Source organism: Prunus mume, linkage group LG5 (genome assembly GCF_029339155.1).
Source record: "Prunus mume cultivar Tortuosa linkage group LG5, ASM2933915v1, whole genome shotgun sequence".
Classification (NCBI taxonomy): Eukaryota; Viridiplantae; Streptophyta; class Magnoliopsida; order Rosales; family Rosaceae; genus Prunus; species Prunus mume.
Window position 1 is genome coordinate 13,898,681 of NC_142702.1, and position 17,103 is coordinate 13,915,783.

The following is a 17,103-nucleotide window of genomic DNA, read 5'->3' on the forward strand; positions in this document are numbered from 1 at the left end:
TTTGCCGCACTTCGAAAAACTAGTAGGCTGCTAATATATAAATGTTGGCGTGAGTCAAAGTCAATGTTCCTATTGGGAACAAAATTTGTATTTTATTATAATTATTTAATTTGAGTAGAATTAGGAGATTTTGATATATATTTTCTATTTGTACCCACTCTATATGTAGTATATATATCCCTCCTTGAGAGAAAAATAAACATATCAGTTTAAACCCTAATTACTTTTGAGTTGGTATCAGAGCAAGTTCCGATCCGTCTCTACAACATCAAAACCCTGATCCTAAAAATACCTTATTCCGCTGCACCTAGCCTATACACCTAAGCCTGAGCCGTCTCATCTCTCTTATTGTTGTTGTTGCCACCTAATCTTCTACTACCGCCGCTATTTATTACCATGCCGAATGTCATTGAACTTTTTCCTCTACCCTTATTATGACAGTTCATACTAAATCGACAATCAATCTACCCATAGGATTCAAATTAAATGGATCCAACTATCAGATATGGGCTTCGATGATCAAACTCCATGCTACTACACAAGGCAAATTGGGTTACCTGATTGGCGACACTGGTGCCACTGATTCCCAAGACCCACAATTTGGGAAGTGTAAAATTACTAATGTTATTGTGAAAAGTTGGATACTGCGAACTATGGAACCTAGTTTATTGAATAATTTTCATACTTTACCTACTGCTAAAGAAATTTGGGATGCTGTTAATCAGATATTTTATGATGGCTTTGACATATCCCAGCTCTATGAACTGCGGTGCCAGGCTACCCGTATCAAGCAAGAGAGTAGTCCTGTCTTTACCTATTTCGTTGAACTTAAGGCAATCTGACTTGAATTGGATGAGAGACGTCATTTTTAGATGAAGTGTGCAGATGATATGAAGACTTTTCAAGTTGTTGTTATGGCAGATCGTGAGTATGATTTTTTGGTTAGGCTTGACGATACTTATGACAAGGTCCGCAATGATATTCTACAGAGTGATAAAGTTCCAAGTATAAAAAATGTCTTTTTTATGGCCCGTCGAGAGGCACAAGGCACAACGCCAAATTACTATGCTTGGATTTGGCACCAAGAGGGAACCTTTGTTATATTTGCTTCCAAAAACACTGCTCTACTTTCTCGGCCTACAAGGTGGCTCTTCTGATTCGCCTTGTTGCTGACTTGCAAAAAGACAAAATGAAGTGTGATTATTGTGGTCATAAGAGATATCTGTTGACACCTGGCGTTGCATGGGGTACCAGATTGGGAGAAGGAATGAAGGCGTCTAAAAGAAACAACTAGGCGGTAAAGCTCTGTGGCTGTTGCCGTAACTTTTGTGGCTGACGTCACCACTAGACGAGACCACTTGACTTCTATTCCTGCTTCGACTATGACCGTGGTCTCAAGCACTCCAACACCTCTTGCACCTACTCCACCTCTAGGTATCTTTGGCAGGGCTTTCCTTACCCATGATGCATGCGATTCAGATTGGATTGTTGATTGAGAAGCTACTGACCATATGACGTATAATTCTACTTTATTCTCTACTACTCTTCTGCCTCATCTTGATCATGTTTTGACTAATAATAATGCTGCTGCTCTTGTTACGGGGGCTGGTTCCGTACTATTGACACTTGCTTTACCATTTGACAAAGTGTTATTGGTTCAATCTTTGTCTATAATTTGTTATTTGTGCCGCAAGTTAATGAGTTGTTACACTATATTGTACTAGTGTATCCGTCTTTTTTTCTCAATACATGATATCCAAACTCGGGAGATCTTTGGCTGTGGTACTAAAAAGAGGGGGCTTTATTATTTGGATGACATGGAAACTAGTCGAGTTCTTCGTGCTGGTAATGTCGAAACTTCCCAGCATCACCGAATTTGGTTGCTTCATTGCCAATTTGGTCATGCCTCGTTTGGATATTTAAGGAATTTGTTTCCTACATAATTTAATGGTGTCAACAAGTCTGCTTTCCAATGTCACAATTGTATTTTAGCTAAGAGTCATTGGGTATCCTACCCTCCGACTTGTAATAAACGGTTTATGCCATTTGATTTAGTTCATTCTGATGTTTGTGGACCTTTCCATATTTCTATTGCCTTGGGAGTTTGTTGGTTTTTGTGATTTGTGGATGATTGAACTCGTATGATGTGGTTATAAGGGATGAAAAATAAAGTGATGTGGTCAACATCTTTCAGCATTTCTATCAGATGATTCGGACTCAATTTATGCTATATATAAAGGTTTTTTTTATGTGATAATGGTGGATAATTTACTAATTCGGCGTTATCCCAGTTTTTTCACACTAAGGGTGTATACTTGTCCTTAAACACCACAACATAATAGGGTTGCTGAAAGTAAAAATGGGCAGATCCTTGCCTCTGCCCTTATTATGCTGCATGGTGCGTCAGTTCCAAAGCGTTTTTGGATGGATGTTGTTACCTATACTATTTATCTCTTCATCTTCTGCGTTCACGAGTTCAGGATTTCCGAACTCCTATGCAGGTACTAACCCATCATGTCTTTTTCAAACCTGCTGAACTGGTTGAACTTGCTACACCAATAACCTGCTACACCAGTGAACATCGTTTTAACGATGCCGATGCTGTCACTAAATCAATTGCCCTTGCTACTTCTCCAATAATACCCGATCAAGCTCCACTAGATATTCCTGAGGTAAGTACTTCTATTCATACTGCTGATAATTCTTATGTTCTACTTGCCTAGATTGAATCGTCAGGTTCCACCTAATTGTTACTCACCAGAAGGCAAAGAAAGATATGATATTGCCCATTATGTATCTGATCACAGGTTATCTCCTGAATGGAAAACGTTTGTAACCAGAAGTACTAAAATTTCAACCCGTGTTGAGGAGGCATTTAATGGTCCAAAGTGGGGCTGAAGCCACGAATATTAAAATGGAGGCACTGCAGAAAAATAATGCATGAGATATTTTTGATACACCAAAGGGAACGAAACATGTAGGATGCAAATGAGTGTTTATAGTTAAATATATTGTAGATGGTACTATGGAGAGGTACAAGGCAAGATTTGTTGCTTAAGGCTTCACTCAGGTATGGAGTTGATTATCATGATACTTTTCCACATATGGCTAATATGAATACTATTAGAGTTTTGTTGTCCTTAGTAGTAAACCCGGATTGGACCTTGAGGCAATTTGTTGTAGAAGAAAATTCTTGCTTGGTGAAGTAGAAGAAGAAGAAGTGTACATGAGGCTTCCACCAGGGTATAGCGTTACTAGTGACACCGGGAACGTATGCAAATTAAAAAAACGTGTTGTATGGGTTAAAGTAGTCTCCTCGTGTATGGTTTGGCAAATTTATTGTAGCGATGAAGAAGTTTGGTTACCAACAAGCGAATTCTGATCATGCTATGTTTATTAAACATAAGGCTAGTAACGTGACTCTGTTGATTATTTATGTTGATGATATGATTGTGACTGGTGATGATATTGTAGAAATCGAGGAGCTGCATTAGCATCGAAATTTAAAATGAAAGATTTGGGCAGTTTGTAATATTTTCAAGAATCTAATCACAATCCAATTTATATAGAATAAAATGTTAAATTGCAAAATAATGCTATAAAATAATTATATATAAAAAAATTTAAAAATTGCAAAATAATGCAACAGAATCATCCCCTCATTTTGCTCTCACAACCACCCCCAATGTGGCCACCTCCATCCCCATCCGACCGCACCTTGTAAAGCAAAAAAATCATGATTTCATGTGATTAATCTTGAAACAAACTTTAGATGTTGAAGCATCAAATTTATTATTTTGGTAAACATCTCTTTCAATACGGACTGAAAAAAAGCTTTGAAATTGCATATGGCCTTGAGGGAGAAATGGTGACTAGGATTGTTGAGGCAGAGAAGAGTAATGCTACACTTACCACATTTTTATCCCACATGATGTGGCATGTCCATATCATATGCCACATCAATTAAACGAATGAAGTGTATTTTAATAAATAAAATTAGAAAAACAGAAACTAGTATTTTATATGATGTGATATGTACACATCAGCTGCCACATCATGTGGTATGAAAATGAGGTATAAAAAATGTGGTAAGACTAGTATTATTCGGCAGAGAATGGTAAAACATTCAAAATATCGGAAATTGCCCTTGGTTAATGCAAATATTAAAAATTAAAATTATTAATTAAATGAGGATAATATATGGTAAATTCACACTTTTTCATGTTAAAAAAATTAAAATTAAAAGAAAAATCAAATAATGAATTCTATTTTTATGGAACACAACTACCCATTCTCTTTTTCAATTCTAAAATAAATTAAAATTTTTTATTTAAAAAAAGCCTCTTCTAGTCGCAGAAGTGCGTGCGAAAAGACTAGTCCACTTTAAAACATAACTTATTTTTTTTTGCAGTTCGACTTATCTTCTGAAATTAAATTTAAAACTTTAAAAACTTTAATTTTTTTTTTTTAAAAAAAAGAAGATTTCCCAACAGCCTACCTTACCCTCCTCGTAAAACCCATCCCTCTTCCTCTTCACCACTGCCACCTGCACCGCTCATGAAGACCATCACCATCCAAACCCTCATCTTCCTTAATGCCCCTTTCTTTTGTTTGTGCCTAATAAATCACGGTCATAAACTGATCGAAGGGACCTCCTCTCGGCCCTAGCACCTACTCATGAACTGAAACGGCCACGTTTCGTTAGGCATTTCGCCTTCCTAAAAATAAAAGAAAAGCTGCAAAGGCAGAATCCTCTCGGCCTCGTGACCGCGGTATTATGGGCCGAAGCCAAAGACCGCAAAGGACACGGCCGAAGATATTATGGTTAAATCGCCAAGTGGCCTCAGGGTTCCACGCCCCTATTTAATGAAGTAATGCCTCTGACTATCGCAGCAAACCCACTAGTCGCAAGAAGCATTTAATGCGAGGAAAGAAGGGAAGTACTGAAGTCAGGATTTGATGATGGAAATCAGAGTGGTTAGGCGCAAATATTCTCACAAGTAATCTTACAACTTGAGGTCGGATCACCAACCACCAGACCAGGGCATTAAATGCATTCCCACGGCCAAAGGGGCAGAACCCACGATCAGAGCAGTGGCTGAGATTTACCAAGATCTATGGGGGTCACACCACCATGTTTCACGATCCCAAATGCTGATTTGACTACCCACTTGCCCCGATCAGGCTCCACCACGCAGGTCTTTTCGACCTCGATTGTCCCTCCAGGACTCCTCCTATAAATACGAAGCTCAAGACTACATTCAAAGGGTTCAAACACCAAACCAAAAGCCTCCCACGGAGCAAATTATATTTTCCTATCATGCACTTTCTCTTATTCACATATATATAATAATATATAATAATATATATATATATATATGTATATGTGAGATAATATACACGCCCAAGAGATGAAGGCCTCACGCCCAGATTTTCGGAGGATTATATGCACATGATGGAGGCCTCACAAGGAAAGAAATCAAGGGATTTTTTATAGTAACTCTGAGTGTTCCAAAACAAGGAAGAATCAAGCATGTCAGAATATCTTCTTTAATACAATCCCACGGACTTAGGAGGGCTTCGAAAGGAAAGATTTTTAAGAAGAGTTGACATTTGGCCATTCAATGGCCAGCCCATGGGCTGACGAGTGCCTTATATAAACCTTGCTCAATGAAGGCAGAAGACACACAACATCAGACAGACAAACCTATTTTTCATCTTGCACTTTTCTTTTTCTAGACTTAGGATTTTACTTTTCATGCACTTAGGGTAGCGAGTTCTTCCTTTTCTTAGTGTAAGTTTAAATTCTCGTTCAAGTTTATATTTTTTCTTGTCATTTAAATTCAAGTTTATTTCAATTGCTTTACTTTTCATTGTTATTGCACTTCAATTAAGTTTAATTTCAAGTTCATTTTACTTTATCGTTCTTATTGCTTTCATTTCGTTCTTGCTTTACTTATCGCTTTGATTCATTTTATCGCTCTTTAATTCTCGTCTTTACGTTATTTATCTTTCGCACTTTACTTTACGCATTTGTCTTTAAATTATATTTAAGTTTAAGCACTTTTAGTTTACGCACTTATTCTTCGTTTCATTACGTTTCACCTTCAATCTTCATCTCCACCCACTCCACATCATTTGGTTGCTTACATAAAGCCTTGACTCCGAGGTAGTGAAAGAACTTAGGCCATGAGGAGGTTCCTTGCTCAGCCGAATAATCGTTTGATTAAAGTCAGATCTCGAGCGCAACATATCCATCTACTCACATTCCATTCAAGCCCAAATTCGGGGCTTGGTGGTGGCATGCCCGCACTAAAAAAAAAGGACCAAAAGTTCCTTTTGTCGGCCGCCCCGACCGAAAAGAGGGAAACATAATTTGGCATGCCTGGTGGGACACACTCTATGAACGACCGAAAGGAATGGAAACATTCCTATCAGTCGATGAACTATAACGGCTATTATGGCTCGAATAGCCAATCCATCGGCCAATGCTATGGCCAATCTAATTTTAGCCATCAAGGTGGGCCTAACAACCAATATGACTCAAGTAGTCATTTTGGTGGCCAACATGGTGGGCATAACTATGTTGGCGGATTTGGTGACCAATATGGTTGGCACAACTATATTGGCGGATATGATCTTATAAATCAAAGTGGTTCGAATGATCAAAATGGCTTTGGTGGCCAAGCTAATCAAGCCGCATGGGGGTAATATACTTACCCAGATGGCCAAAATAATCCGGCCAATATTTATGATCAGCCTAGTTATGGCTCCCACCAAACGAATCATCCTAATGGCTATAATGGCCAAAATGTTCTTAGCGTAAGTGAGAGGCCATATGTTGACCGCATGGACAAAGAACATCAAAATTTCATAAAGGAAATATCTGAAGTGAAAGATTTATTTATGGAAATGGCAGTTTCCAACGAATTTTTGGTCCAACATTTGCGTGTAATCTCCTTGCGACTTGCGATCGTAGAGCAAGTTCTTAGCCAACAAGTCAAGGGGCAAACTCTCAACCCTAACTTGGATTCTCAGTCGCAAGAGGAAAATTCTCATGTGATTGCAAGTCGGCCACCCATTCCACCTACTCCTTTAGAGTAAAGTGAGGTTAGTATGGAATATGATAGTGAGAAAGATATGGGCAAGACGACCTTAGGATTAAATGTTCAAGTCGACCATCCTATTGAGAGCCTGACATTAGTTGAGGAAAAGGAGTCCACCGAAGGGGATGAGACCCAAAAGATGGTCACCGATGAAAATTGCAATATGGTCCAACCCAAGGCAACCATCTTAGGGTGTAATGGCCTACAATCTAGTGAAGAAGAAGGTCAGAGCACGACTCAAGATGCAATAATAATAGACATGATTGTAGGAGAAAAACTCGACATTGCGAGACCACAATTGCAAGTGGTCAAGTTTATAGATCCCCAGCCAAAGGCTAAGATTGGCCGACCAAATGGACTTGGGGGGCATGAAAGGTCGGCCAAAGTGATGGCCATAAGTCATCTGGGTAGTTCTAGTCATCCTAGTATTTCAACCCATCGCCAACAAAATGGCAAGATCCGAGTCAAGAATAAAAAGGGCTCCAAGCTTGGAGTAAAACATGGTTGGGCACCGCCATGGTCTGCATAAAAATTTTATTATACGTGGCCACCTACTAGGTAGGCTGTTAAGATTTAAGTAAAGGTCATAGTTCATTCTTGAATGAATTGGCCACTTAGTTATGAAAAATAATAAAAAAAAATATATAAAAAAGGGCTCAATATTGAGTTTCATCGGCGGAAAATGAATGACGCCTTGATTTCGGCCACAAAGGTGGAAGCTTTTTATTCTTGGGCGAAAGATGACTTGGGGTCATGTCCATCACCCAAATAATCCGCTGAAATGATTCACATTAGTTCGACCATAATCAGATGATTGGTTCACTCCTCATGTATACTCAGTGACCAAATGTTTCGGCCGCTCAACAAGACGAAAATGGTCTCAGACGAACCACATCCGTAGACCAAAATGATCTTGGCCGAGATCCAGCCATTGGTCTCGACCATGTGTTGTTTGAAGATGTTACGAAAGTCGCTGAGGGATCAGTCTTACGGCCGAATTTGGCCATTTCATTGGAATTCCAACAATTCATGTGTGCTATGGAGACAATAGCGCAAACGATAGCCACTCAAAATGCTTAAATCAATGAGAGGTTTGATTGATTGCTAGGCCAACAAAATGGCCAAAATGGGAACCAATAGGCACCTAATTGAGTGTCAACGGTGAGGCCTCAAGTTGAGGCCCAACCAAATATTTTTGGTGTGGATCCACCCCAACCAAGTCCACTAGCTGGGGGCAACCCAGCCCCAACAGTTAATGTTCCGCCGATGGGCAACCACCCATATGTGACGACCAACCAATTCTAAGTGTTCCTACCATATAATCAATTCTGCCTACAAGCTTACCAAGGGGCTAATTTTGTTGGACCTCATATTAACCAATTCGTCGGAGTCGGTGGTTGGAATAATCCCTGCGGGAATGCTAACAACCCGTTGCTAGAGAATCAAGCAATCGACTAAGGTGCGGTCGAACAAATAATTCAAGATATGGTGTCATGCTAGGAGGATTGGTAGGCCGGTCTACCGAAGGCCATATTCAGAGCATTATGTTCAAGATGAATTTTCGAGGGGTCCCAAGGTTCCAGGTATAGCACTATTTTCGGGAAATAAGCTCCAGTCGACCGTCGAACATATTGGTCGATTCACGGCCCAATGTGTAGAGATTAGGCATCGTGAGGCCTTGAAACTAAGGTTATCCCCAAGTACACTCACAGGGGCAGCTTTCTCGTGGTATGTTAAGCTTCCACAGAACTCCGTCCCGAATTGGCAAGTTATGGAGCAAGTCTTCCACGAACAATTCTATTGATCGGAGCCAGAAGTCTCGATGGCTGACTTGGAGAAGATAAGTCAGAAGCCAAGTGAGTCGGTCCAAGAATATTTGGGGCGATTTAGAGAAGCAAGGGCTAGGTGCACGGTTAACATGCCAGAGCACGAGTTTGCGAAATTGGCCCAAGGAGGATTGTTGCTTAGAAATCCAAAGGAATTGAGTTCCGTGACATTTATGATCTCCTACTTCGGGTGGATGGATACGAAGCCCTTTTGAAAGATGAACAACAAAAGGGGCGGCCGGTACCTCGGCCAACCTTTTATAGGGATTCGGCCAAACCTTCTTGGCCTAGAACTACAGCAGTCCACGTAGTGGACTTTGAAGATATAGAAGCGGAAGAAAGGGATGATGAGGTTTTCCTAAAAGAGGAAGAAAAGTCCGTAGAGGTAAACTTGGCCGAGATTGTGGACAAAGGGTCATATGTGTGCAAGGCTTTGTCTAAAACCTTCAAGGATCAAAAGCCAATGACGGCCCAAATTTTGAAGTGGAACCTGGCAGTCGGAACCCGAAGCTTGATTGACGTTGGGCTGCGTTGGAGGATGTGGCCAAGATTTAGGAGCCGTCGGGATTTGAGCGGCTGAGATTTGAGCAGTCGGGGTTTGAGCAATCGGGATTTTAGCGGCTGGAGACTTGGGATTTTTGGGTTGAAACTTTAGAACTTGAAAGGATACGGCTAGGCTAGAGTTTCTTTAGGTTAAAACCTCCTTGTCTTATTATATATATATGTATATATATCTACAAGTGAATAAACACAAATATGTGGCCGAGGTGTTTTCTTCAAAAGGCCATGTTGCCTCCTCAAAAATATGGTCGGGCGCTTCCCTTTGCAAAAGTGGTTGGGCGTATCCTTACAAAATTGGCCGAACGCTTCCTTTTGCAAAAGTGGCCGGGCACATCTCAAAAAGTTGGGCCAATCACTCCTTAAATACCTCGGTCGGCCACTCCTCTTGCAAAAAGCTGGGCATGGGCAGATCCTTTTGCACCCTGGCACCCTTCTCACAACACTTGAGCAAGTAAAGTTGGGTCAAGGGAGTTGAAGTTCTAGGGGAGGTATGTCCGCCGAGTTCCCAATATTTGAATATTTGAGAACTCGAATATATTCCAACGTACGGCCAAGCCTAACATCCAAATATTTGGAGTTCTTATCGATCGAAAGATCTTGAAGCTTTCAGAGAAATTTGCCATGGGTGTTGACCAGAACCTTCTCCCAAATGCCCAAGTCAATATAGTGAATGCTAATTACCCAAGGCCAGACCAACCTAGGCAAATGTTGGACTTAGAGCATCTCCACCCAAGCTGTCAAAAGCCAGGTGGAGTGTTGAACGGCTAGAAAAGGTGAGTGACTCCTTTCCACCCGAAGTGCTATATCCGATGTGTAAATAACGTCTTGTGAACCAGCGGCAATTTTGACAACAAGAAACAAAGATGTTATTTCAATTATCGAGAGTTTTTTAATGAATGGGCCCCGCCTGATGTGCATAAAAGTGACGTTTCCAAGCTTCCATATGCTTTTCTCTTACCATATTTTCTTTGTTTTTAATTTATTCTTTAATAAAATAATAATTTTATTTAACAGTTCAGGTGGAATAAGAAGTTGTCCATAATGTTAAATTGCTACATAGGCCGTCAAATTCAAATTTGATGTTTTTTATTTGACATTTCCCTTGGAGATGCTCTTAGGTGGCTCGGCAAAGGCTGCAGCAGAAAGAATGGAAAGGGAGATTCTGGCAAACCCTAAGGCAAGGAGCAAGGCCAAAATGTACCCCAAGGTGGCCAATTTTCCCAAGACAAAAGTTTCAACCAAGGAAGAACCTCCAAAGGCCATTGTGCTATGCAATCGATGCCGATGCGAGTTGAATCTCGAAGTGGGCCCACCAAAGCTGAAGGAGCCAACCAAGGAAGACCATGGGGCTGATTAAGGAGCAAACCAAGGATTAAGTCCAAGTGGGCAGACCTAGGAGTTTTGAAAAGAGTATGATAACAAGTCCAGCCGAGAATTATGGCCCACATAGCCTAAGGGGCGGGATAGAAGTAAGGTCGAACAAACTACCATTGCATGAGTACCAAGATAGGTACGAGAGGCCGCGATATCGACCTAAGAGGAGAAATCAACATACCCCTTTAAGGTGTGAAGACATTGATTCGCCAGACTTAAGCCAAAACAAAAGCATGTGGATTTCGATGGGCAAAGGCAAAAGCCGAGATGTGGCCTATGTATCAAGACCCTGCCCCGCGGACAGGAGTGGTGTCCCAACTTTCAAGGTGCCGAACACGAAAGTGAGCCAATGGTATAGAAGCAGAGGCCCAAAACTCCTACCGGTACCCCTTAGCAAATGAGAAGGGCTCAAAGGCAATATGTCACCACTTGCAAGGCGAAGTTAGAAGGGCCAGACAAAAGGCAAGCTCAACTTGGACTGATTGGTCGAGCCGAGAGAAGCTTCGATTGGAGGAATTGGAGTTGGCCAAGGCCGATGTCGTCGCTTCCATGGAGGCGGCTGCAGCTGCGGCCGAGGAAATAAAATACGTTGAGAATGGGTGAATGGCTGAGTCGTGATAACAGCCCCGGAAGAACCAAATCAAGATGATTGGAGACTTTGACGAGGTAAATGCCATGGTTATTGCACTCCCACTATTTTTCGAAGTTCAGCTGGATCAACCTAATTATATGGACGGAGATGTGTTCGATGAGATTGAGTCCATGGTCCAAATGGCCAAAGAAATTAAGGTGGCCCAAGAAATTCCAAAGGAAGGGAATGCCCAATCTTGCATCGTGGTGCCCAAAATGGAGGAAAAGTTGCCCCAGAATGTGTGCTATGAGATGCCCGCCAAGAAAATGTTCTCCCACCTTAAGCCTTTATATGTGGGCGCTCATTTCGATGGAGTTTTGGTGAGCAAAGTCCTTGTAGATATTGGGGCTACGGTTAACATCCTACTAGCTTTAATCATGAGGAAATTAAAGATGCTCAAATGAATTAATTCTGACCGGGACAACGGTCAGTGGGTTTGTGGGAGACACCACGACTTCAAAAGGGATTATCCCACTCCAAGTTAGAGTGGGGCAAAAGGTTAGAATGATTGCCTTCTTTATGGTGGAGACAACAACCCATTTCAATGCTTTGTTGAGCTGAGATTGGATCCATGGAAGTATGTGTGTACCTTCTTCACTTCATCAATTTTTACAATTTTGGCATGAGGATGGAAGTGTAGAGATTGTTTAGGCCGATGCAAGGCCCTTCATGGCCTCCGCCAATGCAGTGGAGGCAAAGTTTTATGAGGATGACATTGGGCCTCTTTATTTTATAGGGCCATATAGGAATGGCCGACCTACGGGAGTCTTGGCCTAAAAGTTGATAGACTTGGGGGCACATGATGCCCAAGCAGATGGGGAGCGCCCCATTATAGCTTATTTTTTTTCTCCCTTAATGAGTGATACAAACATAGGGGAAGAGAAGAGGGCTGCGGTGGAAGACACTTTGAGACGGCTATACGGTTTTTGGGCTGAAAGAACGGCCGAGCATGAGTCCACTGCCAACTTAGTGGAATTTCTTCATGAAGGTCTGGAAGAGGATGCCCTCGAGCTTGAGGAAGTAGAGTTGGCCCTAAGCGAGATGGGCGATTCGAAGACGGAAGTCCAAGACCCTTTGTTAGAAATCAACTTGGGAACAGAAGACAACCACCACCGATCTACATAGGGCTCGTCAATGGGCGGGCGGGCTAGCCCGACCCAAATTTAACGGGCTTGGGCGGGCCGGGCAGGTTTTTTTAGAAAATTCAAAGCCCAAGCCCGACCCATAGGTCGGGCTTGAGAAAGCCCATTGGGCCGGGCTGGGCTAAGCCCAACGGGCCGGGCCGAAACGCAGGCCTACTTCATTCGAAAAAAATCATAAACTTAATCATAAGGGCATTTTAGTCTAAATTTGAGATTAAACTCACTTAATTCCAATATTTTCACATCAAACCAAATTCATAAAATACTCAATAAAGTCACACAACTTAATAAGATTTTCCACAAAAATAATAAAACAAAGTATTATTTTTGAGGTTATTACATAATTAGACCATAATACGTTTTAAGAAATAATTTAAAAAAATAATAAGTATCAAAAAGATATTTTTTTTAAAGGATGGTATAAATAAATATGTAAATGTTTGGTGATGTGTTCAAGAAAAACATGATTATATTTGGTGGTAGTAGTACGATTATGTTTCGTGATATGATTATGTTTAGTGATATGATATATTGTTCATCTTATTTATATATATATATATAATTGTTGTATTAATAATTGACACAAATTAATGTGCTAATCATCCAATTATAAACTAGGAATGAGTAAAGAAAAGTAAATGAAATGAAACAAATTATATATGTGATTTAAGTGATATAATTCTAATCCTAAACTCTTATTTATACATAATTATATATCTATGCGGGCCTAACGGGCGGGCTTTTAATGGGTAGGCGGGCGGGCTTTCTTGGGCTTAATCGGGCCGGGCCTATGGGCGGGCAGACACCCAAGCCCAAGCCTAGCCCGGCCCAAGGCGGGCGGACCATCTCAAAGCCCATAAGGTCGGGCGGGCTTTTTCCAATGGGCGGGCGGGCCCCCATCGGCCCATGAGCCCGCGGGCCAAATGATGAGGCCTAGATCTACATCAGTGGTCTAATGGAGCCCGAACTTCGGGCCAAGATGGAAGAGCTTTTGAGTCTTGACTTGGTCGAGCATCGCCTACCAACAGTGGAAGATTTCAAGCCCTTTAAGCAGCTACCCTACCGGATGTCGGCAGAAGTAGAATTACAATTCAAGGAAGAAATTGTAAGACTTGTGAAAGCCAAATTTATTAGGCCAGCTAGATATGTAGAATGACTTTTAAATATTGTACTTGTAAAGAAAAAAAGGGAGCAATCAGAATATGTGTTGATTTTCACAATCTCTTTCTTGCAACTCCCAAAGATGAATATCCCATGCTTGGCCGACCTCTTAGTCGATAGGGCGGCCAAGTACGAAATTTTATCATTCATGGATGGGTACTCCGGCTATAACCAAATTTTTATAGCCGAGGAGGATGTCCACAAGATAGTCTTCAGGTGCCTCAGATCCATTGGAACTTTTGAGTATGTAGTGATGCCCTTCGGCTTGAAAAATGCTGGGGCCACATATCAACGGGCAATGAATGCCATTTTTCATGACATGATTGGTCGAAACTTAGAAGTGTATATCGACGGTGTGGTCATAAAATCGGAATCTAGACTAGGTCACTTAGATGACCTTTGGTACGCTTTCGAGAGAATGCGGAGGCATCAATTGAAGATGAACCCAAAGAAATGTGCTTTTGGGGTATCCGCCGGAAGTTTCTTAGGATTCTTGGTGCACCAAGGGGGATTGAGATTGATAAAAATAAAGCGAAGGCTATCATTGACGCGCCCCATCCAAAAAACAAGAAAGGTGTGCAAAGTTTATTGGGCCAAATTAACTTTCTTCAAAGGTTTATAGCCAGCTTTGTTGGAAAAGTTGAGCCCTTCTCATCTTTTCTAAAACTCAAAGATGAAGAGAAATTTTGGTGGGAAGAGACTCACCAAAGGGTATTCGATGTCATTAAAGAATATTTGGCCAAGCCTCCAGTGCTTATTCCGCCAAAGCGGGGCCGACCATTGAAATTATGTATTTTGGCTGCAGGGAACTCCATTGGAAGTCTGCTAGCCCAAGACAATGATGAGAATAAAGAGCAAGCGGTATACTACCTTAGCCGAATTCTAACGGCCATCAAGAGGAAATATTCTCCGGTGGAGAAACTTTGCTTAGCTTTATACTTTACCGCGACCAAGTTAAGGCATTACATGTTGCCCTCTGTGGTGCATATAATCTCCAAGACTGATTTGATAAAATACATGCTTACTCGCCCAATCATTAGAGGGCGGATAGGAAAATGAGGCCAAGCAATGGCCTAGGCATCCAGCCCGATTCAAAATTTAATATTGTGCAAGGTGAGTAAAAAATTCTCAAACTTCAGAAATTGAAAGATCTTGGGTTTCGATTTGCTTACCTCTGCACCAATTCCAAGCAAAACAAATAGGGGGCTGATAGGCTTTTTAATACCTGCGCAAACAGGGTTAAAACTCCTACAAAACTTGCAAGAATGACAAGGTTATTGTAGTATAAATGATTCTCGCAAGGTCGTTCTCCGCAGGGATTACTAAATAACTCGTAGCAACTAAATTCTAATTAATTATTGCAAAAGAGAAAGTTGAGATGTTTGATTTGAAGACCTTAAATTAAAAGGAATTTAACTAATAAAAATAAGGCAATATGCAAAATTAAAGCTAAGAGCAAGAGAAACAGTTGTGTTTTTAGAAATCAAATTAAGAAAGCACTAGGGATCCGCCGTCACCTTAACAATTCTATATAGTTCCCCCAATTACTTATGACCTATACATGCATATTTCGAAGGTTAGGTATTCCTAATATATGCCTACTTGGACCCCCAACATAGAGCGTATATCACACATGCAATCCGTCTATGGTATTCAGATCAAATCTAAACATACATGACTCATTAAGTTCTATGAAACCTTTTGAAAAACCATGCAACCCTTAAGACGTGGTATTCATCCTAAGTGAACTTGCACATATTAATCACAAGAAGCCTTCGTCAATTTCAGGGACCGACCTCCGACCAAAACTGCATCAAATTACTTTTCTCAACATCCTAATGGTGATCAAGCATCAAGACACTTAGATAGTTTAACCCAGTGATGAATAATTCGAAAACCTGCATGCATATAATCATAAGCAAATTGGACAGAAACTACATATTCTTGCTAAGGCTCGTGGCCTCACCCTAGCAAAAGAGAGTTAGTTACGCATGTTGACAATAAAAATAATCAAGTTCTTCATTAAAATAATAAAGATCGAAAACACCTTGAAGTATAAGTTCTTCCAAAATCCTAGCAAAAGTCGCGTTCAAAAGCCAAAAGAGAAGTCAAAAGGGCGTCCATTAAATTGCTGTGAAAAGGAGCTTAAATACCCCCTAAAACCTAGCTGCCCAATCCCCACAAGGAAACTAGGTTAAAATAAGATAATACTAGGATATAAAATCCAAATTGGATTAGGAGAATCTGCCCAAATCTGCCCAGCCACGTTTTGGTCTCAAATCTCCTCCAAATCTGGCCCAAGATAGCTCGTTTTAAAGATAAAAACGTTCCGAACACTTCTCCAGAAGGCCACGAACCCATCTGAGGTCATCTTGGGCTCCAAAACACAATAAAAGCCCAAATCGTCATTCTTCCAGCACCGCGCACTGCTCCTTTATTTTATCGCCAGAAAATAACCACTTGGTAGAAAAGTCTTAAATTTTGATACGATCAAGCCAAGTGACTCACGAACATCCTCCAACTGGAATTACTCCAAAATTCGTCCATTTGATTATGTTTTGCTCCAGAGGAATTCGAAAGTCCTATATTGGAAATATAATTCAAAGTATCAAAATTCTTCCAAAATATTAACCAAACTATATTAAAAATGGGGTTAAAAATATAATATAAAATATGCGCATCAAAATACCCCCAAACTAAGCTTTTTGCTTGTCCTCCAGCAAAACAAGACTCAAACAAAAATAAAAACTTAACAAACTAGACACCTAAATAAAACTTAACCAAGACAAAATTTCCACCTTCAAGTTGCAATCCATAGCAAATTTTAAAAACTAGAACATCTTTTCAAAAGATCCAACTAATCCCACCACAGAGTCTAAGCTATTTAGAATCAATTAGAAAAGAATTCACAAACTTCATTCGGTGTAAAGTGAACCATCATAGTTAAGGAGACTCGACTAAAACCCTTACCTCTTATCCCTCTTATTCAAACTTCACACACTTACTTCACACATTTTTTTCTTTTTCTTTTTCGACTTTTTTTTTTTTTTAATGTGATGGCGGTTGTGCAATGTCGGTTTCCTTAAGCTTTCGATCCAACCCATGTAACGAGCTTTAGGTCAATGACTCCCAAACCACTAAGGCTTTAGGGCATTAGGTGTAGAACACCCCTAAGGACTTATTAACTCAAGCTGAAACGGCTACGGAACCAACTAACCACCCTGCCTCATGCCAAAACTCTACCGTTTTACTCAAGAATCACTGCTGATTAGGCAGGACTGGCCCGGTTACTAGCAAAGCTT